The sequence below is a fragment of the Miniopterus natalensis genome, chromosome 14 (assembly GCF_054644295.1).
Source record: "Miniopterus natalensis isolate mMinNat1 chromosome 14, mMinNat1.hap1, whole genome shotgun sequence".
Taxonomy (NCBI): Eukaryota; Metazoa; Chordata; class Mammalia; order Chiroptera; family Miniopteridae; genus Miniopterus; species Miniopterus natalensis.
Window position 1 is genome coordinate 55,906,362 of NC_142094.1, and position 23,804 is coordinate 55,930,165.

A 23,804-nucleotide genomic window follows, 5' to 3' on the forward strand; every position below is an offset into this window, starting at 1 on the left:
TCCTAACTGAAGAAAAAACAAAAAAAAACAGAAAAAAACACCCAGCATAAATCTAGGAATTTCTGGCTTAATTTTAGTAGCATCTTGGACACTCTCGCCGAATCCGACAACTGAGAGTTGTCACGGGATATTAAACCCGTGCAGTGGGCCCATTTAGGCAATCATTCCCTTTAATAAGTTCCATGCCTCTCTGGACCCTCTTTGCCAACATGTGTCCATTGTATTTAATAGTTCAGCAACAACAAATATATGTTGCTAAGCTCCAAAAAGTAAACCCAGCCCGAATACCTCCCCAGGCTGCAGACACCGACCAAGGTAACACGGAACTCGGTTGTCTTCGCCGGACCGTAATTATTTCCAGACGCAAGCCGCCCGCCTCTGGCTTTGGCCGTTTTCCCCTTTCCATCCTGACCCTGACACGCTTGGCCTTTGCGGTTTTCTACGTGGAGTTCACGGTCACCTCCCCTCGCGTCACGGCGTCTCCGGCAGACCTTTCTGTCCCTCGGGGCTCCCCGCTGCGCATCCAGCTCGAGCGCTTGGCCACCAAGCAAACCTGCCCGGCTCCCTTAGGCCGCTGTCATTCTCCGGGGGAAGAACACGAGACGAAAGGATTTCCTGTAGTCCTCGTGGTGCTGTAATAAATAGGATAATCTGATAAATCGGATCAATTTTTGCTTTTCACACAGATCGTGAAACTGCAAAAAAAAAAAAAAAACCCCCAAAAAAACCCCAAACGTGTCAGTTACAGCACATCTGTTCTCCTTTACGCCTTATTTGAGAAAATAATTCTTGCCAGATTTTTACCCACCCATAATAATTACCCCATTTTTACAGATGTGGTTTTTAACAGCTTCATTTTGGCCCCAAATCTTTTATACAATTTGCAATGAATTTGCTTCTTGGCTTGCAATCGTTCTGATTTGGCAATAAAGAGATGGAGCTACGGGAACTAGTTCCCAGAACTAAGCCTTTTAGCGATGCTCCGATGCACCGAACAGTTAGGATAGAGGTGATCACCGTCATCATCGCCATCGTCATCGTCACCGTTGCATTAGCAGTAGTACAGAACTTACAGGTCCTGCCCTTGAGTATTCAATGTGGCAGTCACCCTGGGATGGGTCTCCTTTATTCTTCACTAGCCACCTCCTTTCTCAGCTGTGGCCCAGAGCGGGGCTCTTCCCCTGCTGTAGGTGAAGGTGGCAGGACTTTCCCCGTCGGCAGGTCCAGCAGCACTCACACCTGCCGGGGGCTGCAAGGGGCCTCAGGCCCAGCCCTGGCCTTGAGGAGAGGTCCCAGGACCCGGGTTATGAAGCAGACAGGGACAGGACATGGGCAAGAGCAGTGGCTCAGGGCAGGAATCACACATGAAATGAGCGAAGAGCTAGTGACGTCAGGCAGAGTGACTGCATGGAAATTCTGGGCATGCCCTGGAGCAGCCGCCGTGAACACGTGTAGGTGTCACGCTGGGGCACCCTGGGGCGCAGGCCTGTGTCTTGTACCTTCTGAGAGACTAGAATTGGAGCCAAGACTAGAACTGGAGCCAGGGCCAGAACCTATGCAGACAGCCCTGGGGGATACAGGGCTCAAAGGACAGCACCCTCCCTGGACAGCGTGAGCTCCCTGCTAGCCTGGGAGCCACCTGAGGACAGACACCAAGAGAAATAGCCACGCTGCACACAACAGGTCACCCAGGCCAGCTGGGGCCCTTTTCCCACAACTGCAGGGTGGGAGCTCATACAGGGCGGTCAAACCCCCGCCCCACGCAGGCGCCCAGTTTCCCAGGGCCTGATGGCCCGGTGGCTGGACATCCCTGCCTATGCTGAAGCCCATTGGTTCTTTTTTCTCGTGTGTTCCGCACCGTGTTTACACAGCATGAAAATTATTATTTTTTCTTTCATTTCCACCAAAAAAAATAAATAAAACCAAACAAAAAAATCACGCAAGCAAGCAGAACTCACTGTGCGGTGAACCAGAGCTTCCTAGGTGGGGAGAGGCAGGGATATCCCACGTCGGGAACAGACTAGACGGGACAATCCCAACATGAAGCTGTTTTCTGGGAGAGCCGGAAAAGTCACCATCACCAGGAAGGAAACTGGAAACGGAGCGTGAGATGCCCCTGTTCCTTTAAATGTGCTTTTAGGGTTTTTCTACAGCCGGGAACCCGGCCTCTCACACTGTGCTTGGCCCCTCCGCCGTCCCAGGTCTCATTCTCCCCCCCCCGCCATGGACCTTGCAGTCCCTCTGTCTCCTCAAGCTGGTGGGTCCCACCTTCCCCAGCCCCCCTTCCGCCAGACCCGGGTCTACCCGGCGGGAGCTTGGGGATCAAGTTCTTGGTCAGAGGCACTGACCCTAGGAAGGGATTGTTCGCGGAGTGCGACTGAGAAGGCGCGCAGGGCGGCAGGCAAGGTGCGCAGAGGGCTCTCGGCAGGGTGGCCTCTGCCGCCCCCCCGGCCCTCTGTAGGCGCCTGCCGGCGGGTCCCCAGGACAGCATCCTGGCAGCGCGCGGCTTGCTTTGGGCGGAGAGGACCCGCTCCCTTAATGAATTTAGATGATATGCAGCTGCTTCTGCTACTTAATTCACTCGCGGCCTCGGCGTTGCAGGAGACGAGCAAAGGGAGCCCAGGAAGATCTCGTGACTTGGTGTTCCGGTGGCCCCGACGACAGGCCCGGTGAGCTCCCCCGGCCCCAGATGCCCGCCGCCCCAGGCCTCGGCCGGGCCCCGGCCCCGGGGACCCCCGCTCGCGCCCCGACAAGCGCAACAGCAGCGCGGGCCGGTGTTCGCGTGCCCTGCGCTGGGTGGTCTGGGGACCGCGCCTGCTTCCCAGCTCATTTGCCTGCAGACGCCCTCACCTTGTCAGCGCCAATAATTATCCAGTCGGCGCTACTCAGAGCTGCCATTCCTTAAGATTGGATTAGATTGAAGAGGCTGAGGCCCTCTCCTCTGTGCATTTTCTCAGTCAGTTAGCGTAACCACCGGGGGCCTCGCCCGGCCTACAGCAGCGCCGCGCGAACCCGCGCTCCCCTTCCTTATTACGGAGCTTAATAACAGCAGGCAGTGTATTAATATGTAAGAGATCAAGAGATTATTGATTAGAGTCACTCGCCTAATATCCCCTGTCTGTCATGTAGTTCAGCGGCCCTTTCATGATTTTCTGTGTCAGGCCATTTAAATATTCATGACCGGGTTGCTTTGTACCTCCGCGGCTGAATTTCTAATTAATCTGTCAAAAGAAATACAATATGCCCGGAAGCCTTATTATTATAAGGGTCAGCTGAAACAGAGATGGCCTGGCGAGGCCTAAGGGGTAATTAATTATAACAACACGGTGTTTACCTCGTGCGGTACCTGCGGCCGGAATGGGCGCTAAATTAGACGCCGCGCACCGCGGGCCGCGTTTGAAGCCTCCCGATCTGCCAGCCCGGATGGCGGTGACGGGAGGAGAGAGCCGAGAGCCGCGGCTATGTAACAACATAATCAGCAATTATCGCTGCGAAATGGGGAGAAGGGGGAATTTTATCTCATTAGAAAAGCCCAAGTAGAAAGTTTTTTTTTCTGTCACCAGCTCTTTTCTTTAGAATTCAAATGATTCCACTCTAAAGGTGAGGGGATCTCAAATCTAATTCCGGCGCCGAGAGCGGCCTAATTAGTGATGTGCTTTGGCTAAAATATGAATGACACTTGTTCCAGCTTGCAGAGGCCTATTAACAGAGGGTGTCAGAGTGAAACATTAAGTGTATCATTCTTCTGTCAATTTATTTCTGTCATTATTGTTTCTTTTATTTCCTCTGCCACATTATGGTCACTAATTTCTTCTCGCTTTTATGAGATTCTTAATGTGGGCCTTTAATGAACTCCAAAAACTCAACCACAACTCAGGAATTAAAACCCTCGGCTGCTGTCAGGGTGGCGCCGCCGAGTGCGACTTGAATAGTACCATTCTTCTGTCAATTTATCTCTGTCATGATTTTTCTTTATACCCTGCCACATTATGCCCACTAGTTTAATTCCATTTTTATGTGACTTGTTAATGTGAATTTTAGGTGGCTTTTAATCACCTCCAAATTTGTAGAATATCACAATAAATCATAACCGTATCCCCTCTTATGACAATTTATTTCTGTCATTATTTTTTATTTCGCCTTCCTTATTACAACTCCGAGTTTCATCTCCTCCTCTGTGACCTTTACGTTGTTGCATTTTAAAAAGAAGCGCATAGAAACTTTGCTCTTTTGCTAACTAAAAAGAGAGAAGCCATTTTCGGGGCCTTGGCTGCCCTGGCCCCGGCGAACCCCGCTCTCCCTCCGCCGGCGGGGCCGCGTCTCCAAGGAGGGGAGCCGAGCTGGGCGCGTAGGACGGGGCAGGGCTGCTGGGGGGAAACGAAAGGAAACAAAACAGAACAAACTGGCATTGTTAAGAGACAGGGAGGCGGAGACAATGGGTTGAGTTTGGGGAAAGAGCGCTCATTGAATTCCTGCCGTGAGTCCAGTGGCCGTGCGGCCTCGGCAGGGATTGAGTCGTATTGTGGCGACTGATTTTCGTCGCCCAAGTCCATCTTTTGAAGGAACCGTTGGCAAAGGATGGCCCACGCTCCAGATCCGGCCCCACCAACACGTTTGGTGCAGCCCATGAGCGAAGAACGGGTTTTACATTTTTAAATGGTTACAGAAATACAGCAAAAGTAGAAGACTATTTCGTTGCTTGTGGAAACCGTGGGAAGTTCAAACGTCAGGGCCCATAGGTAAAGTTTCCCTGGAACCCGGTGGGACAGTCTTTTTAAGTCCTGCCTGTGGCAGTGTCCGTGTTACCACGGCAGGATTGAGTAGGTCGGGCAGGGAATGCCTGGCCCGGAGACTAAAAATTCACTCTCTGGTCCGATATAAATGAAGTCAGTGGGCCCTGAGTTAGGGACAGTACATTAGTTAGCAGTCCTGGCATTTTTTCTGACGGACTTCAGCTAAGATCTTGGGTACAAAATTCAGAGCGTGCAGACTGGCTGGAGGAAGCTGAGCAGCTAGGATGCCGAGCGGCTCTGTCCGTCCGCGAGCGGCACTCTGGATGGTTGGACTCACATTCGGGGAAGGGCTTTTACTCATTGAGGGCCTCAAAAAACACCTGCCGTGTTTCAATTCTGCGGCGGGATGGTATCGGGGTACCAGGCCCTTGAGCAATGGAGGCGGGAAGGCATAGTCACTGGGGTTTTTCCTCAAGGGACACAGATTTAAGTCCTTTGAGGGGAAGAATTTCAGACAGCCCATATTAATATGAGTTAAAATGTTCAGGTGGAGGCAGAGGGAGGCTGGGGTCAGCATAGCCTAAAGCTGACAAACAGTTTGCCTTACTGAGCACGCAGCATAGTCCAGGCTTTTGCTGGGCAGTGCGAGTCCGAGGATGGGTCACTTAGAAGACACCCTGCCTTGAAGGAACTCCCATCTTCATCATTTACCACCAACGTCCCTGCATGCAGCACTTCTTGCATTCTTTGCAACTCTTATTTTGCCTAAAGGAATGAGAGGGTTTGGGTTTGAAACTTGACACACATGCGGACCAGCCTGCTCAAGCCATGGAACCTGTGGTTTTCTAGACTCAACTTCCAGAGCATCTAAACAACAAAGGTAATGGTGACCTCATCTGTGGGATCAAGTTCACTCCTGTGCCAAGCACACCGGCCTCAGGCTGAGCCCACTGAGTTCCCAGGAGGGTCCCCCTCCAACACCGAGGAACCTCTGGCTGCTGAACATGGACAGATTCTCCCCTCTGGGCTGTGACGTAGGATTTGCTGCCCCTTGGACCTCGGCCCCAGGAGCACCTCCTCCCGCTCAGTGTGTTGTCCTTGAGGGTCTCAGCTGCTCTAGAGCTTTCTCATGCTAGCACCTAAAAACCAAGACACACCCGCGATGCCTACCAGACAGATACAGCCTCATGGCCTGGCTGCCCTGAGCCCCCCTGACTCACTCTGTCTTCATCATTTCCTCTCTCTCTCCAACACAGAGTAATTGTACTTATTTTTCAGTATTTCCTCACACACTGTTAATTCCATTCCTTTTCTTCCCATGCTTTTCTCCATTTATAATTGATGTCTACTAGATAACATTTTTAAAAATTATAAGTCACCAACTTAATATCATAGTAAACACACTTTCCTGCATTAAAAATTTCCACCAATATGTGTTTTTCAAAAGGCTGTATGTAGCCTGGCCGGCGTGGCTCAGTGGCTGAGCATCAACCTAGGATCTAGGAGATCGCTGTTCGATTCCCAGTCAGGGCACATGCCCAGGTTGCAGGCTCAGTCCCCAGTCGGGGTGTGCAGGAGGCAGCCGATCAATGACTCTCTCATCAATAATGCTTCTATCTCTCTCTCTCCCTCTCCCTCTGAAATCAATAAAAACATATATTTTTTTTAAAAGGCTGTATATAAACTTTTAATAATAACAACTCAACAAACTAGGAATAGGTGGGAACACCCTCCACATGATAAAGGACATCTATGAGATACCCACAGCTGACACCATACTTAATGGTGTAAGAACACTTCCCACCATGGTCCAGAACTGGACAAGGGCGATCCTCTCCCAGCCGTTAGCCAGCGTTTTGCTGGAGGCTCTGCCCAGAGCAGTTAGGCAGGGAGAAGAAATAAAAGGAACCCAAATTGGGAAGGACAGTGTAACCCTGCCTCTATTTTCAGATGACAAGAAAAAATCCATAGAGCAGTATTAGAGCTAATCAATGAGTTGTAAGATATAAGCTTTATGTCAAAATATCAATTATATCTATAGACTACGATAAACAACCCAAAAACAAAATTAAGAAAACAATTCCATTTACAATAGCATCAAAAAGAAATAAAATACCTAAGGAGTAAGTTTAACCAAATAAATATGAGGCTATATACTGGAAACTACAAAAAATCGTGCAAGACATTAAAGAAGACCTAAGTAAATGGAAAGACATCTTGTGTTAATGGGTTAGATGACTTCATACTATTAAAATGGCAATGTTCCCCAAGTTCATCTACAGAATGAATGCAGAATTCCAGTTCGCTTTTTTTTGTGTGCAGAAATTGACAAACAAAAAATTGATTAAAAAATTGATCCTAAATTTATATGGAAATGCAAGGGACTCAGAATAATCAAAACAACCTTGAAAAAAATCAGAAGGCTAACTCTTCTCGATTTTAAAACAATATAGAGATATAAACATCAATACAGTGTGGTACTGGTATAAGGATAGGCATTTAGATCCATGGAATAGAATTGAGATTCTAGAAATAAACTCATATATTTTTGGTCAATCGGTGTTTTTTTAAAATATGTGTTTCTTTATTTCAGAGAGAGGAAAGGAGAGGGAGAGAGAGAGAAAAACATCAATGATGAGAGAGTCATTGATCAGCTGCCTCCTGCACGCCCCCGACTGGGGACCAAGCCCGCAACCCGAGCATGTGCCCTGACCGGGAATTGAACCGCGATCTCCTGGATCCTAGGTTGATGCTCAGCCACTGAGCCACACCGGCCAGGCTGGTCAATTGATTTTTGATAAGTCCCAAGACATTTCAATGTAGAAAGGGTAGTATTTTCAACAAATGGTACTCCAAGTAAGTTTCTACATGCAAAAAAATTAAGTTCAACCACTGTCCCACACCATATACAAAAATTAGCTCAAATGGATTAAATACCTAAATGTAAAAGCTAACACTATAAAATTCTTATTAGAGGGAAACGCAGGTTTAAGTCTGGGTGACCTTGGATTAGGCAACGTTTCTTAGAGATGACACTCAAGCATGAGTGAACAAAGGAAAATACATAAATTTGACTTCGTCAAATTGGAAAACTTTTGTGCTTCAAAAGACAGTATCAAGAAAGTGAAAGGAGCACACGGAATAAAAACATTGACAAATCGCTATTGGGCGGTAGCACCCAGAATGTATAAAGAATTTTGCAATTCAACAATCATAATGCCAATAATCCAATTTAAAATAGGCAAAGAACTTGAGTAGACATTTCTCTAAAGAATATATAAAAATGGCCAATAAGCACATGAAAAGATACTCAACACCATCAGAGAAATGCAGTTCAAAACTGCTTCACACCAAACATGATGGCTACAATAAAACAGACAGAAAATAACAATGTTGGTGAGAATGACTTGGAGAAACTGGGATCCTCACACATTGCTGATGAGAACGTAAAACTGCAGCTACTTTGGAAAAGTCTGGAGGGTCCTCATTTGACTCAGAAATTCCACTCTGAGATACATAACTAGGAGAACTGAAAACACATATCGACACAAAGATGTTCACAGCAGCAGCATTTACAATAGCCAAAGAGTCCGCCAACTGCCAAGTGGATAAACAGAATGTGATTTGTTCAGCCACACAAAGGAAGGAATATTGTCGAACCTTGAAACCATCACGCTAAGTGAAAGAAGCCAGACCCAAAGACCGCAAGCTGTATGAGTTCACGCACTTGAAACGTCCAGAATAGGCAGGTCCGTAGAGACAGAAAGTAGGTGGGTGGCTGCTGGGTGGAAGAGAAAATGGGGAGTGTTGCTAATGGGTACAGAGATTTTGAGGGAATGATGAATATGTTCTGCAATTAGATAGTGGTGATGGTGGCTTAAAATTGTGACTATACTAAAACCATCAAACTGTGCACTGTAAAAGGGTGGATTTCATGGTATGTGCATTATGCCTTTAAAAAAGGCTAAGTAATTATATCATAAAACTAAAATTATATTGATTACTCTAATTATTGGTTATATCTGGGTACCTTGTACACCCCCATACCTGAAGCATCCCCTTCACCTATTAGTCCTTGAGATGACCACCTTTCCACAAGACCACCTTCCCCAGGGCTTCCCTTGGGCCTCAGGGGGTCCCAGCCCAGTTGCCCCATTGAGTGGTTACCCTGCCTGTCTTCCAGCACCTCCAACCCAACACACACACACAGGGTTTCCCCTGCAGGATACAGCGGAGTTGAAAATCCATGTGAGCCTTTAAGGGAATAGTGCTGTCCATAGATGCCAGGGAGTCTGTGGACACCTTGCTGCTTCCTGGATGTGTATACCGAAAAAATGTGTATAAAATATAAATGTGCACCTGTGTTTATATACATACACATTTATATTGCGTATTTATTTACTTTTACATGTTTCCCAATTTGTTATTATGGAAATTTCCAAACACGCAGAAATGCTATACAAAATTATGCAACAAATGCCTGCGTTCCTTCAATCCGGCTCTAACAGTTGTTCACATATTTCCATATTTATCTCCCTCTGTGTGCTTTTATATTTTTTTCTGTATTTGAAAATTTGCCAACCACTTGAAAGTAGGAAGCCTCGGGATACTTAAATTATAAATACTTCACCTTAGATCACCCAAGAGTAAGGAGACATGATCTTCTACAAGCCACTGTTCACCTGAGAAATATATAAATAAGTTCATATTATCTGATGCCCAGACCAAGGTCTGATTTTCCCGCTGATCCCAAGAACGTCTTTGATAGGACCCAATTTAGATCCACATTTTGGGTTGTTGCTATATCAGTCAGTCTCTTTTAGTCTGGAAAAGTCCACCGTCCTCAACTTGTTTCGTTTTTGTTTTTTCCTATGATAAGGTCTTTCCCAAGAACCCAAGATCGCTGTCCTGTGGAACAGCCTTCATTCTGAATTTGTCTGATTATTTCCTTATCATTGCGGTTTAACTCTTTCCTCCAGCCCTATATTACCTCAAGGCTGGAAGTTTGGTTTAGAAGTAGATTGTATTTCAGTGATTTTTAAATATTGAATTAATACAGATTTATTAAAGAAAATTTGGGAAGTAAAGTAGTGAAAATATTTAAATCACCCATATTCTCTTTCTTCCTCAAAAGTATTTTCCACATTTCTTTGAGTCTTTTCTGGACATTCATTCAGTGACTTTGTCATTCATTCCTTCATTCAATATATATTTTTTGTTTACTTTATATTTTATCTCTTGAGTGCCTCCCACATGCTGGGAATGGTATGGCCTCATTTAAGTGGTTGAACTCCATCCCCATAAGCACCTTTTAATTCTGCTTTTTTGACTAGACATTATACTGTAAGCATTTTCTGTGGTATCACACAGTCTGCAAGCGTCACTATATTTAATTTATATATTTTTTATTTTTTTCTAAAATTAAACAAAGGCGATCACCACAACCAGTGAAATTGGTGGGGGTGGCAGTGCAAGCTCAAGGTGAGCCACGGGCCTGGGGTCTGCTCTAACCCACCCTGCACCTGGGCCTCCAGCCTTTTACTTGTCCTTGTGGAGGACACACCTGGACATCTGTGTGAAGCACCCCAACAATTCAGGGATCCCCCCACCTTCACCTCCCAAGGACCTACTTAGGAGCCCCATCATCATTTATTAATCAATTACGTTCACATTGATTTAAAATACCACCTAGAAGCACTTACCGATTGGTCAAGCACATCTGGGTATTTTTTATTCTGTGTGTGTTTTTATCTGATTGTATCTGCACCGTTGCTGCACTGTGTTAATTCTACAGTTTGTCTGGCTTTTGGTACAATCACGTCCCTTCAATACTCATACTGTTTTTTTAGAAACATCTGACTGTAGCATGTTTATCTTTCGCATTAATCTTAGAACTCATTTTGCCCATTTCTAAAACCTACCCCACAAAAAAGTCCTGCTGGAGTTTTACTGGGACGATGTTTAGCACAGAAAATAATTTGGGGAGGATTCTCTTGTTTACGACATTGAGCCTTTTTGGAGGCATGGTCTGCATCTCCGTTGACTCAACTCTTGTTTTATGTCTCTTACCAGATTTCCATACTTTTCCTCAGATTCTTTCCCCTGCATTCTGGGCAACTATTCCTAGTTTACAGAGTGGTTTGTTGTCATCAATGGACGTTTATATCCATTTATTATCAAAGGACTGTCATTGGCCTATAAGAAGGCAAACTGATTTTTAAGTTATGTTCGTCACTGAAATCTTATTATTTCTCATATTTATAGTAATTCTTTTAAACTCTTACATTTTCCAAGTAAACAATCCTCTTTTGTAAATAATGAAAAATATGTCCCCCGCCGTAACAGTTACGCTTCTTTTCTCTTCCGAGCTCTCTGCCCTGGGCGAGCAAGTTCTAAACCACATGAGGAAGTAGAGTCAACAGCAACTGGACAGGCTGGGGTGCTCCTTCTAGAACACACCCACCCGGTGGCCCATCCTCCGGCGCTCCTCTCTTCCCTCCACCTGCCCTAGCAGGCCCAGCTGCAGAACACACGGGGCAGGGAGCCTCTGAGGGGGAGGAAGGGGCCCCAGGCGCAGTGAGGTCACGGAGATCACCCAAGGCCAGCAGTTGAGGGGCGCAGGAGCCTCCCCTCATCCAGGGATGGTGGGATGGAGAGGAAGCCAGTGCTTCTGGGGGGCTAGGTGGGTACTGAGACCAAGTTCAAGTTCTGTTCTCTGTTCACTGACACATAAAGCACCTACTATGTGCCACGCCTCGTGCTAGACCCCAGGGATGTAAAAACGATGACAGGCTCTACCACACAGCGAAGGCCTCCCAGTGCTGAGGACGGCCTGACTTGCGGGTGCTGAGGCCACACCAGGCTGAGGACCTGAGACTTGGGCTGTGCCCGAGTGAGGTCACAAGGGCACCCAGCTGACTTGGGAAGCGTTCTAGGACGTTGGAGGTGGGTCCGGGGTGAAAGTGGGGGTAGCATTAAGAACAGCCGGCGATAACTTGCCTCAGGACGGCAGGCGGGAGAGTGTGCATTCCCTCAGCCCAGGTGCCAGCATGTGGACCACCTGCTTCCATGGCTTTTCTGGGACCCTCTCCGCCTGGGTATAAACCAGAAAAGCTGTAGGTGCTAGGGACTTTCATTCTTACAGGATAAACTCAACGATCTTCAGGTTTAACTTTAAAATAGGGTTGAATTTCAGCCCCTTATAGAACCCGGCGATCGGGACCCAGAGCAAACCCTAGGGGCCCCCAAGATGACACTGTAAACCCGGGCCTCAGTGGTAACTTACCCAGTTCTGTGAGATCCCCGGGAGTTAGCCGAGTGCTAGGAGGGATTTAGGAGCGCAGGGGGGTTCCTCCGGCGTCGCCCCTAGAGTTTCATTAGAAGCAACACCCAAAACATCCAGCAGGTTGCTCCTTAGCCTACCCAACCTTGTCTTTTTAACTAACTACAGGCTAATGATCGTGCAAGGGGATTAAAGCCCCTGGTTTTAAAGAAAGACTACTTCCCATTTGAATTACTTTTAAACACACCACTTTGCCTCTAATTTAAAATGAATCATAGGCTTAGAGCAGACAACAAAAGATCATTAACCTCGTAAGATACGTGTACCGGGAATCTCGAGTGTTGCCCGCAAATGGAACAGAATGGTAGAAAAATGTGCTAATGCAGAGGTTTCTTTTTTTTTTTTTTTTTAGCATCATTATCGAGGGGACAGCTTTTTTGGTATTCAAATAAGAAACCTGACTTCTCTCCAATGCCCACTTGAGCTTTTGTTCTGGCCCTAATTGAAAGCAAACCCGGACACGGAAAATGACCCTTACAGATGAGAAAGGTGTAGGCTGGGTTAAAAAAAAAAAAGAATTCTTTATTTTTTTTTATTTTTATTTTTGCAGCGAGCAATGAACTTAGGCAGCAGGTTTCATCCTGCTGTTTGCGGTTCTATTTCCTTTTCTGTCTTAATAACCGATCAGAATAGAAGAAACATTTCACAGTGTCTGGTTTGCAATGAGAGACACACAATCCGTGGGTAGACGCAGCCGCCAAGGCAGGGAGGCGGTGGAATGAAAGATTCTAAAATGTTGTTTTTAATTAAATGTGCGTTTTTGGGAAACCCCTGAGCTTTATACATACTTTACTATTCAACCTTCTTTTGCATCTGTCAGTGGATAGAGAAAAATAGGACAAGAACAGTGTTTTTAAAAGTACAGAGGAAGGCCCTGCTGGGCGTGGCTCAGCAATTGAGCCACGGATCCAGGTGATCGGGGTTCGATTCCCGGTCAGGGCACCGTCTCCTTTCCTCTCTCTGAAATCAATAAAGATATATATATTTTTTAAAAAAGTACAGAGGAAGGAAAGGCAGTTTGTAGAACCAGGTGAAGACAGTGGACCGGCTGTGGGCCTAGAGGTGTGTGCGTGCCCAGGAGCTTGGTCCCACGTGGAAGCCCGGTGGGTGCCGGGGCCTGGGGCCCTCCAGGCCTGGACGGAGCCCTTCCCGCGTGGTGGTCAGCCCACGGCACACCAAATTCTGCTGCTTCCCACAACCCCCGGCCTTTTCCTGGAGCGTCAGAGCACAGGACAGGCATGGGACTGTGCGAGCACAGCTCCCGGAGAGGCCAGGAGACACCCCCGGGCAAGGCTGAGCGGCTGCGTCTTCTGGGCTTTCAAGCACTCCTGTCATCTGGCTACCGATTGGCTTCCTAACGCAGCCTCTTCTAGTTCTTAATTAGAGCGACATAGCTAATTAATAAGTTTTTTCCAATTATAAATTAACTCAAGATCAGAACTCTGGCTTTGCATGTAATTTCCTATAATCGCTAAAGCTACTGCAAAAACACGCACCCTGCCAACCGTAACTTTTTATTTAACACACAGACAAGTTCTCACTGGGTTTACATTTTACAGCAAATTATCTCTGTTGGGATTTATGAAGGCAAATTTACAAAAAAAAAAAAAAAATCAGAGTTGGGTGTGTTCCCCCCCCATTTTCCCTCCCCTTTCTTTCTGAAACGGAACCGCATCCATCCTTAGTGGGTGCTTCCTTTACGTGAGTTAAGGGTGCTCGTCTCCATATCCAACGTTATTAGGGGCTAGGAGCAGAGGAAGAACAGGTGATAACTCGCTTTTGTTCAGAACTGTTACCGCCCCTCACGGTTCCTGCGGAAATGGTTTGGGAGGCGCCGGCTTGCTGCTCATTTACCGAACCCTAACTGGAGGGGCGCTTATCTCTGCAGTAATGGGGGGGTGTAATTAAACACGGGCCCCAGCCCGGCGCCAGCCCGGCAACGAGTGGCACCTCCGCCGCCACGGCTCCTCCGTGGTTTATCAAAGACTACTTCTTTAATATGGAGATTACACTTATGTACTTGTCTGAACTTGAAAGGCATTTGCCTAATTTACTTATTAATGAGATGTAAATCTATTTGTATGGCACGTCACAAGTCTCCCCCCCACCCCCCGAAATCGCTGCTACTTAACCGGTGATAAACCCTATGATTTAAACGAAAAATAATACATTTAGCTTTCCACACTCATTCTGTTAAAAATTGATATAGTCTATGTTAAATTTATTAATATTGCTGTCTGTCATTCAGGTAGCAGCTCCCGCTGAAATACGGCTTGACAGCGGCCGCATTAAAGATGTATGCCATTGTATTCAACAAAGATTAATGAAGCCCGGTAAAAATAGCTGTAAAAGAGAAAGTGATCCGAATGTAAAATCAGTAAATTAAATGAGGCCGCGCATACCATTTGTTAATATGCATGAGGAGGGAGGCAGCGAATGAAAATGTCTCTATGCAAAGTTCATTTGGGAGCGTTTCGAGATTGTCTGGATGTCCCCCAACTGCTGAGGGGCGGCCTAACGGAGCGGGGTGCTCCATGCAGACTGGGTGTGCCCCAGGCCCCCCCAGGCTGGGTCCAGCCACCCTTGCTTCTCGGGTCCTGGGCTTTCCTCCAAGTCGCCCTTCAGAGCATCCTCCTCAAGGCCACCTGCCTGCCTCGGCCCCTGGCTGCGCGAAGGAGAGTGAACTTGGAGCGTTTCTCCTGGGGTTTGGGCTCCAAGTTCAGGTCCTGCAACACCGAGGCTGGGCTGGGCTGGGCTGGGCGCCCACTGCAGACCAGAGACTGCACCGTTCTGTGCCTTGGTATTTTTTTCCCCAAATGAAGAGAGACATTAGCCCTCCACCAAGCATCGGACATCATCAGACGAAGGACCCACAGAGCCCAAATTATTCTAGCATCCGAGGGCTCAGAGCCGGGAGTGCACCCGGCGAGGCGTCCGTCTGTCCGTTTGCACATTGAGCCCTTTGGTCTCCGGGCACCTGTGTACGGAATAATCGGGTAGGACTTTCTTTGTACTATTTGGAGGGAATGATTTATTTCTACAGCTCTCATTATAAAATACTGCTGGTGTCAGGCCCTACCAGGTTAAGACTTTCAAATAAATTAGCAGTGACAGAAAATTGTATGCAGTAATCATAATATAAACCCGTCATGTTTATCAATCAGGAAGGTGTTTTGATAGATTTAAGCCATTCGCGAGAGGTATTTCTCCCTCAGGTTTGCCTGCATAGAGGTCAAAGGCTGTCCAGAGGAAAATATTTCCAAGTTTTGTTTTCCGTCTAGAATCTGCCTGGGGTGGGGGTTGGGCTGTTGTCTGCACCTGGGTCGGTTTTAATCGGGTGACAATAGAGTAGTTTCACGTTTCCACCTGACTGGCAGCTTGGAGGCAGTTGGGGGGCAGGGTACACGCAGGGAGGGTGACACCCCGTAGAAAGTGCTGCCTGGAGCGCAGGATTTCCCAAAAGGGCTAGTACAGGTGTTCCTGCTCAGAGCAGTTTAAGGGGATTGTTGTTTGGTGGCTCAGCAAATGTCACTCCATTCTGCAGTCTCAACAGGTAGTGAGAATCCCCAGAAGCCCCCAGGCCATGAGCAAGGATGCCGAGCGTGGGGGTCTGGGCGTGGCCTTCCCCTGCAAAGCCTGCAGAAAGGATATGGGGGGATCACCCCAATAGCAGCTAGGGGCAGAGGAGGGCAGGGGACACCCTCCCAAAGAGGTGACTTAGGCCAGTATTTTAAAGTGATACATTGACAGAGTGGTCGATGCTGTGATTAAAAGCCGTGGGAGGCAGCAGGGTAAAGGAAATTGACTTTTCATCTGTTGGTTTTGCTGCCTACTAGAGCCGCCTCCCATCTCCCTTGGGCCTGTCCCCAGCCCCAGGTTCACCAGGCACCCTGCCTTCTCCACCTGGCATTGAACCTGCCAGGCCTCAGGCTCACTGCCGTTCCAGAGGCCAGGTCAGCTGGTGTCCTCCGCACCTTGGGCCGCTTAGCCCCACAGCCTGCCGCTGTCATCTTACGATGACCCCTTGGACAGCAGGCTTCCCATTGGAAGAGATCCTGGTCACACTGGGCCTCTGGTTTGGAACTTCTGCTGAGCCCCCCATGTCTGGTGATAACACCTCCTTCTGGGGTGCCATGGAGTCCCTGCCCATGCTCACTGTGGCCTTCCTTGGGGGCACCCTGGCAGCATACAGGCAGGAAGACCAGGAGGACCCAGTGACCTTCCCAAGACACTAGGATATCAGATCATCCAGTCTTAGGGCTGCAGGGACCTTCAAAGTCACTTTTACCTCTCCCATATTTTCTCTCCGGACTTTGTGGCTGGGTTGCCCTTTCTTGTCTGAGGGCTGTCTGCTAGGATAGATTCAGAAAGCCTAATCCACTACAGAATGTAGAAACACTGAGTCCACACTTACAAAACTTAACCCAGTTGTTCAGCTTTTCCAAATCAAAGAGATGAAGGTGGGAAGATGTTACCTCCTGAAATGGAGTTGAGAAGATTAGTTACCTCCTGAATTAGACCACACACTCCTTGAAGCAGGCACTTAATTTAGGGCCAATGTCCTACACAAGAGCCTGGTTGTTTTAAGGCAAGTTGAATGAATCGAGAATGCCTACGAACATACATCTACTGCATTTGTCCAAAGACTCCTCTTCAGAGTTTCCTGGGAAATCATCCAAGTGAACTGAGAAGTCAGGGGCTCATTCTGGAACCATGTTACGGGCTGATGATTTTCTTCCGCTCATTGGGTGGCTAGTCAGGCCCACCAAGAGGGCCGGATGGTCTTGCAGACCCCCCAGCACCTGAAGAGACCACAACACCACAAGTCCCCAACCCCTTTGTGGACTTTGCTTCTCTAACCAGAGCAAGGCCAAGCCTCATGGATGTCTTTGCGCATTCATGCTGCTAGAACAAAGTACCACACACTGGGTGGCTCATAAACCACAGAAAGCCCTGGAGACTGGAAGCCCTAGATCAGGGTGCCAGCCTGGTGGGATTCTGATGAGAGCCCTCTTCCTGGCTACAGACGGCTGCTGCCTTGCTGTGCCCTCCGTGGTGGGCGGGGGCGGGGGGGGAGCAAGCTCTCCGTGACTCTGAAAGGGCACCAGTCCCATCCCTGAGGACCTCACCATCGTGACCTCATCTCATGGTAACCGGCTCCCAAAGGCCCCGCCTCCTAACCATCACCCTGGGGGGCAAGGGGTAAGGTTTCAGCATATCCATTCGGGAAGGACACGGACAGTCAGCCCCTAACATACCCCTGGGTTATCTGCAACACAAGCTCCTCAGCCTGCCCTACGCCGTGACTGCAAAGGATGCTTCCCAGCCGGACGGGGCTCTGGAGGCCACTTTCCCCAAAGTCTACTTTACAGGGAAAGAGGCTGAATGCAAAGACATTTTTGTTTTTGTTTTAATATGTTTTTGTTGATTTCAGAGAGAGGAAGGGAGAGGGACAGAGAGAGACAGAAACATCGATGAGAGTCATGGATCTGCTGCCTCCTGCACGCCCCCTACTAGGGATCGAGCCCACGACCCGGGCATGTGCCCTGACCGAGAATCCAACCAGCGACCCCTTGGTTCATGGGCTGACACTCGACCACTGAGCCACACCAGCCGGGTGAAAGGGGGTCTGAGATGTATCCAAGGCCACGTGGCACGTTTAAAGAGAACACCAACAGCGCAGGCTCAAGATCTCCGCCAACCAAGTTTTCAGGGGTTGAGACGAAGGTGGCGATTCCGTCTCTCGTCTGCTCTCAGGAGGACCTGAGGTGACCCGAAGGAACCTAAGAGCATTTTTCTTTAAGCCCTAAGTCTCCAGTACAGTCCCCAGATTATTAGAAAAATAAAGAGACGTCTGTGCAGTTGGATTCCATGTTATTTTGTAGGGAAAACATTGAAAATAAAGTAAACATTCAGATGTTACTCATTGGACTAACCTCTGAGAAGTGAAGTGAGGGAGTTTGCGACGTACACGAATCGCCTGAGGGGGCTCGAACCCACGGCAGGGCCAGCCATTCCCAAGCAGCTCAGCGTCTTGGCCTCGAGAGGAATTCGGGGCATCGCCTTCGTGAGCACGCCCGCCGCGGCTTCGTGGCGAGGACACTAATTAAGGACCAGAAGAGGAATGTCTGTGCCCAGCAGATGGTAAACAAGCCCGGAGGACGGGCCATCTGAATTGCAAAGAAGGCTGGCAGCCCCCCACCCCGCCCGGATCTGCCAGGCGCCCTGAGAGTGCCGGCTGCCGCCGGGGGCTCCAGGCCGGGCCGGGGTGGGCTGCCTGGGCCGCCAGGCTCGGCGTCAAAGCCCCAAATCTTCCCATGAGCGAGGGCGGGGTGACTCAGGATCCGGGGTTATCAGCTTCCACTTCGGAGGATGGGGGTGGTGGTTGCTGTTTTAATTTGAAGCTGCAAAGGGACCACTTTGGACACGGCTGACATCTGAGAACCAGGCTCACTCGCCTCTGTCTGAATTCAGGAGCACTGTCGCTAAGGAGGGCGGAGAAAACAGATGTGACAGGGGCCATCCAAGCCAAGGACCCGTCCGTGAGGCATTGCGGCTGTGGCGTCTACCTTCTGTAGCACCCTTCACCCGTCAAGGTCAGCAGCCACCCTCCCCAGAGAGGTCAGGGGCTGGTCACACACGTTCCTGCTTCTGGTCTTGGGGTGGCCATCTGGGCAAGGGCACTGCTCAGGAGTCAGGGCCCACGGGATGAGGGGTGGCCGGCATTGGCGGGCTCTCCGGACCCCAGGAAGCCTGTGGAGTAACCCGCTTCTGGCTTCATTATCACCGAGGCATCCTGAACGAAACGAGCATCTCTGTGAAAAATTTAAGGACAAATGATGAAGAAAACACTTGCTTTTACTCCCAGGTGGCGGGCGAACCTGGCACTGTGGCCGCGAGCGCCCACCCTTTCCGTCTAAACAGCGCGTTTCGCTCATGAGGAGCTGTGCGGGGCGTGCGGGCGCCGCCGGCCCGGAGGTGGGGGTCCTGCTCTGCTTAGGAAACGTCCGAGCTGAGGGTAGAAAAAAATTAATTGGATGATTCAGAAATGAAAGACAGACTTGCCTGAGGTGTTTAGAATTCAGCAGACTTTGTTCTTACTATTTTATACTTATTTCGCCTCTTTATTTCCTCCGTGTCTCTGAGACGGAGCCTTATAATATAGTTGTACCTCAGCATTTTATTTCCAAATATTTACTTTCCCTGATTTTTTAAACTAAAACAATCAGAGAGTTCAAGAATAAACAATTCGGGGTCTAATCAGTGGGCACAAACGGTACATTAATAATTAAAGTCATCCACCCGGCAATCTGTGGTCAGGATCAACAGGGACACACATTTTTTAAACCCCAAGCAGAAAAGAAAGATCTAGAGATCAGACCTTTCTAGAAATGACTGGAAACAGCAGGAGACAGGACTGTATGGCAAGTGAGTCAACTGCATGCGCCTTGGTTGCAGGCTCAACCCCGTGGGGGTGCATGCGGGAGACGACCAATCGATGTTTCTCTCTCTCTCTGTCTCTCGCCCTCCCACTCCCTGAAAAGCAATGGAAAAAATATCCTCAGGTGAGGATTTAAAAATAAATAAATAACGATAAAGTTTATATTCCGGAATTTATACATGTGTTTAACAAGCAGATTACTGACTTCTCTCACATTTTTAATTTACCCAAATCTGCGCCGGAATTTAAATTTACCGAGACCCAATATGCCCATGTTAGCATATTAAATATTGAGATTGAAGCTCCCTGTGAAAGTTAAATGTGGGGATGTTTATAAAAGGACTTTGTAAATGCTAAAGCTTTGCCCAGATGGGAGGGCTTCTGCTGCTGAGACTCTTGGAAAACTGAGAATGTTCTTAAGGGCAGTGCTTGGTTTTTCCTGGTTAACCCTTTATGACAAGCACGCTCTCATAGAAGCCTGTGTGGACTTAGGTCAGCGAACCTTAAGGGCGGCGTTTTTAAGCCCTTCATGCCATGGTGGTTTCAGGCCTAAGGAAGCAGAGCATCCAAAGCCAAGTTCAAAGCCAAGTTCTAACTTCTCAGCACCTTAGAGTGATCGTCTCAGCCACTGGCTGAGTTGTCTGAGTTGTTTTTCTTTGCAGACCCATCTCCTCGTCAGGGTCCAGGTAGAGTCATAGCTTCCCAGGCGCTTTCTCCCACTGCCAGCGGAGCCTGGTTTGCTCTCGGGGTTACCCTTTGCCTCACCATCTCCATTGCCCAACACTATCAGCCAGTGTGCCAGTGGGGCCAGGTGCACAGTGCCAGCCATGGGTGGACACCACAGCTCTGGTCAGATGGATCCCGCCTCATCCACGGGGCCGAGATCCCGGGCAAAGCCTCCTAGGGGAACGCTGTCTGTCGGGGGCGATCTCAGGGTGTCAGGCCTGACAGGTGTGACCCCCACATTTAACCAGCACCCTGAGATTTTATGTCTCCCTCCCTCCTGGGCTGCCAGAAGGTGAAACAATAAGCCTTGTCCCATTTGACAGAAGGAAAGACTAAGGCTCAGAGGGGCCAGGACAGTTCCTGACACCACAGAATCAGCAGATGGCCAAGTGTAAATTCAAAACCCGGCCTTGTCCCTACACACGCCAGCCCCCCTCTACCCACCAGTAATCCAGCGCCGTGCTCACTGCGAATGTCGCCCGGGGCTCCTGGTCGACACAGGACACGGATGTGGCTGCCTGTGGGTTGGAGGCCTTGGGCCTTAAAGTGTAGATGCTCGATTGCATCCAACGTCTCTTAAGGAAGCTGTGCACTTAGCTCCCCATGGTTCCTGGAGACTCCGGGTTCCTGTCCCTGACGCTATAGACACGTATGACCCCCGAGGCAATCGGGAGGGCAGGGGCCAGGCTCACGTTACAAACGTGAAGGTGGGAAAAGGTGATCCGAAGGCACCAGCTGCCAGTGATAACGTCGGTCAGCCTGGGGGCGCGATGGTCGAGGGACAGCGTGGGGGCCGCAGTTACCCCGCCGGGCGAAACGTGCCGAAGTTGTCAGGAGAGTACATGAGGGGCCCTCACCGCCAGCGGCAGTCGTTTCCCGTTTATAAGAAGCAGGGTGTTCGCGGCAGCTACCCTGTAATCACCGCAGTGTGTGTGGTCAGACCCAGGCTGTACGCCTTCAACTCGCACCGCGATGCGCGTCAGTTATTCCTCAATAAAACTGAAAACAAAACAGGAAACCAAAAACAAAATCTCAGCCGGGAATCCCCCAAATATTAAAACTCTGCGCATCACTATGCAACAACTAAATCATGAGAAGGACAAGGCAGGGCCAGGTGACGCGTTCAAGGTCACAGAGTTAATTAGCCCGAAGCGGTGGCCCAGGCTGCCGGGCAGACGCCCCGCAAACCCGACGTGAGCGGTGGGCGAACCCCGGGCCCGCTGTTTGTTTTCACTTCTCCTTGAAGCGCAACGAGCACATTTTTGGTGAAGTAAAACACTCCAATAATTTCACAAATTGTATATTACAAAATTCTGGGTGTGCGTTAGCCACGGTGGCCTCTGTAATATTTCCCCGACGTCTGATCTACAGGTGAGCTGGCGACACACAGTCAAATCTACATTTTTATTTTAAATTAATATGGTAACATAGTGTCGGGTGGAGGATCGGCGTGCAGGCGGCTCGGTTTCTATCACGTTTCTGCGCCGTACACGAGCCCCTGTGGCCTCCGTTCCACGGGACCAGAGCCATGTGTCTTTAGGTTGGGTGGGAACCAACTGTTTCACCGAGCGCAGCGCTTCTCTGACGGGCACACCCTGAGCGCTGACACTGGGTGTCTCCCCGCGGGTCCCACGCAGATGCGCACTGACACGGCCCATCCCCACCGGCGGGTGCGAGGTGGGGTGGTTTCAGTGTTTGTGCCTTTCCAGGGGTGTGCAGGGTCTTGCTGACCCCGGTCTCATCTGAATAGCAGCTAATCACAGTACCTGAGGCCACGGCGGTCCCCGGGGACGCAGGGTTAAAGCGCTGTGGCTCTTTGCCACCCAAGCTAATCTGAGTCCTCCATCACCAAACTCATTTCAGCCCAGAAGCTCTTCTTGTCCAACAACAATTCCTTATAGTGGATTCCATTTAAAAAAATGAAAATGACTCACTTATTTTTCGTGATTGTCCATTTCAGATGAAAGCCGCCCTTGGAAGAAAGCTCAGTGTTAGGTATCCCCTCCCAGATTTCAGTCCAGGCCACGACAGTCATGGTCCCCCTGAGCCTCGGGGCCCTCAGTCATGCTTCTAGTGAGGGGTCGGGGACCGTGGGCAAGCCTGGCCTCCCCAGTGCCAGTGCCGCCAGCTCCCACACAGGACAGAGGCCGCTCCGGGCGGCAGCCCTGCGGAAGGCGGCCACGCTGGCAGCCACGTGTGCTCATTCCACGGCACCCGAGACCGAGCTTCGGGGAGCACCTGGGCGCTCTCAGCGTCTGGGGCTGCAGCTCACTACCTGACATCCCTGCTTCATCTGTGTTTTCCAAACTTCACAACAAAACTTCAAGAAAAAAACTATTAGCTGCAAATTAGATATTCTGGCGGAAGCCTCGAAATATTTCTCAGGACAGAGGGCTCAATTTCCCGCTCTCAGGTGTATGATTAAAATCAATTAAATCACTCTTCCAATGTCAGCTGCAAGATTCTCCTGACAAATGAAATTATTCAAGGAAAGTGTTCTCTTCGCTCTTCAGCCCTCCTCAGCCGCGCTCTCGCTCAGAGGGGATCAAAACGCTCAGCTCGGGGATTTCGGAGATATTTTCCATAAGAACAGGAGCAATCCCTGGACCCCGCGGAAGTGGAGACGGAGGTCTCCGGTGACCGGATTTGATGGCCTCTGCACGCCCAGATAGATTCGCAACTAACGAGCAGGAAACACAACTACCGAAAGTTAACCATTTGGGGGCCGAGCCAGCCTTCTTGACGTAAATTAAGGTTTTCTTGGCAGGAATGCAAACAAGCCCTTCGAATTTAGGATGTAACCTCCGCGTGTCTCTTTTCATGCGTAAGACAGTCCTCGGTGTCTTTTTCCTACTGAGCAAGCTCTGTGTTATCGGCCCCGGAGGCCTTGGTCGTTGGTGGATTTTAAGCCAACACAGAAGCTCGCGGTGCCTCCCTACCCTTCCCGGGGGTCTGGAGGGTCAGCACGAATCAGCTGCTGGATTTTTCTCCTGCAAAAATCAAGCTGGAGAGCTCTGTTCAAGGGAAAATAGAAAGTAGGATATTCCCATGGAAACCAGTAGTTGAGGGACAGGTTTCTCGTTGACACAGATGCTCCGATGTGGTCCAGGCTACCTTCAGCAAATTACTTACTTCTCAATTTGTTATAACATATGGGCGTGGGTGTGACTTTTGCCCAGGAGACGTTCATCCATATTATATGCTCATTGGGTTTGGCTTATTTTTTCCCCATAGAGGATTGAACAAATGTTTGCTATACTCTGAAAGTTTCCCTCTCTCCCTCCCTCCCTGAGCGCCTGTGTCCCTGGCTCAGCTCATGGATGAGCCCCACTACCTGGTGTCCTTCGCTTCTCCTCTCTGGGTCCCCAGTCCAGGGCACTGCACAGGAGCAGGTTCCCCCTGAGGGACACATGAGTCCCGAGTGCCTGGCTGGGCGGGGTCCAGCTTTGGTGTGACTTAGCTGGCTCTGTGCCCGCCCATCCCACCCCTGCTCCAAGAACACCCCCTCTCTCTTTCAGGCTGGATTCAGTCCTTCATGGGGGGCTAGTTCAGCGATGACCCA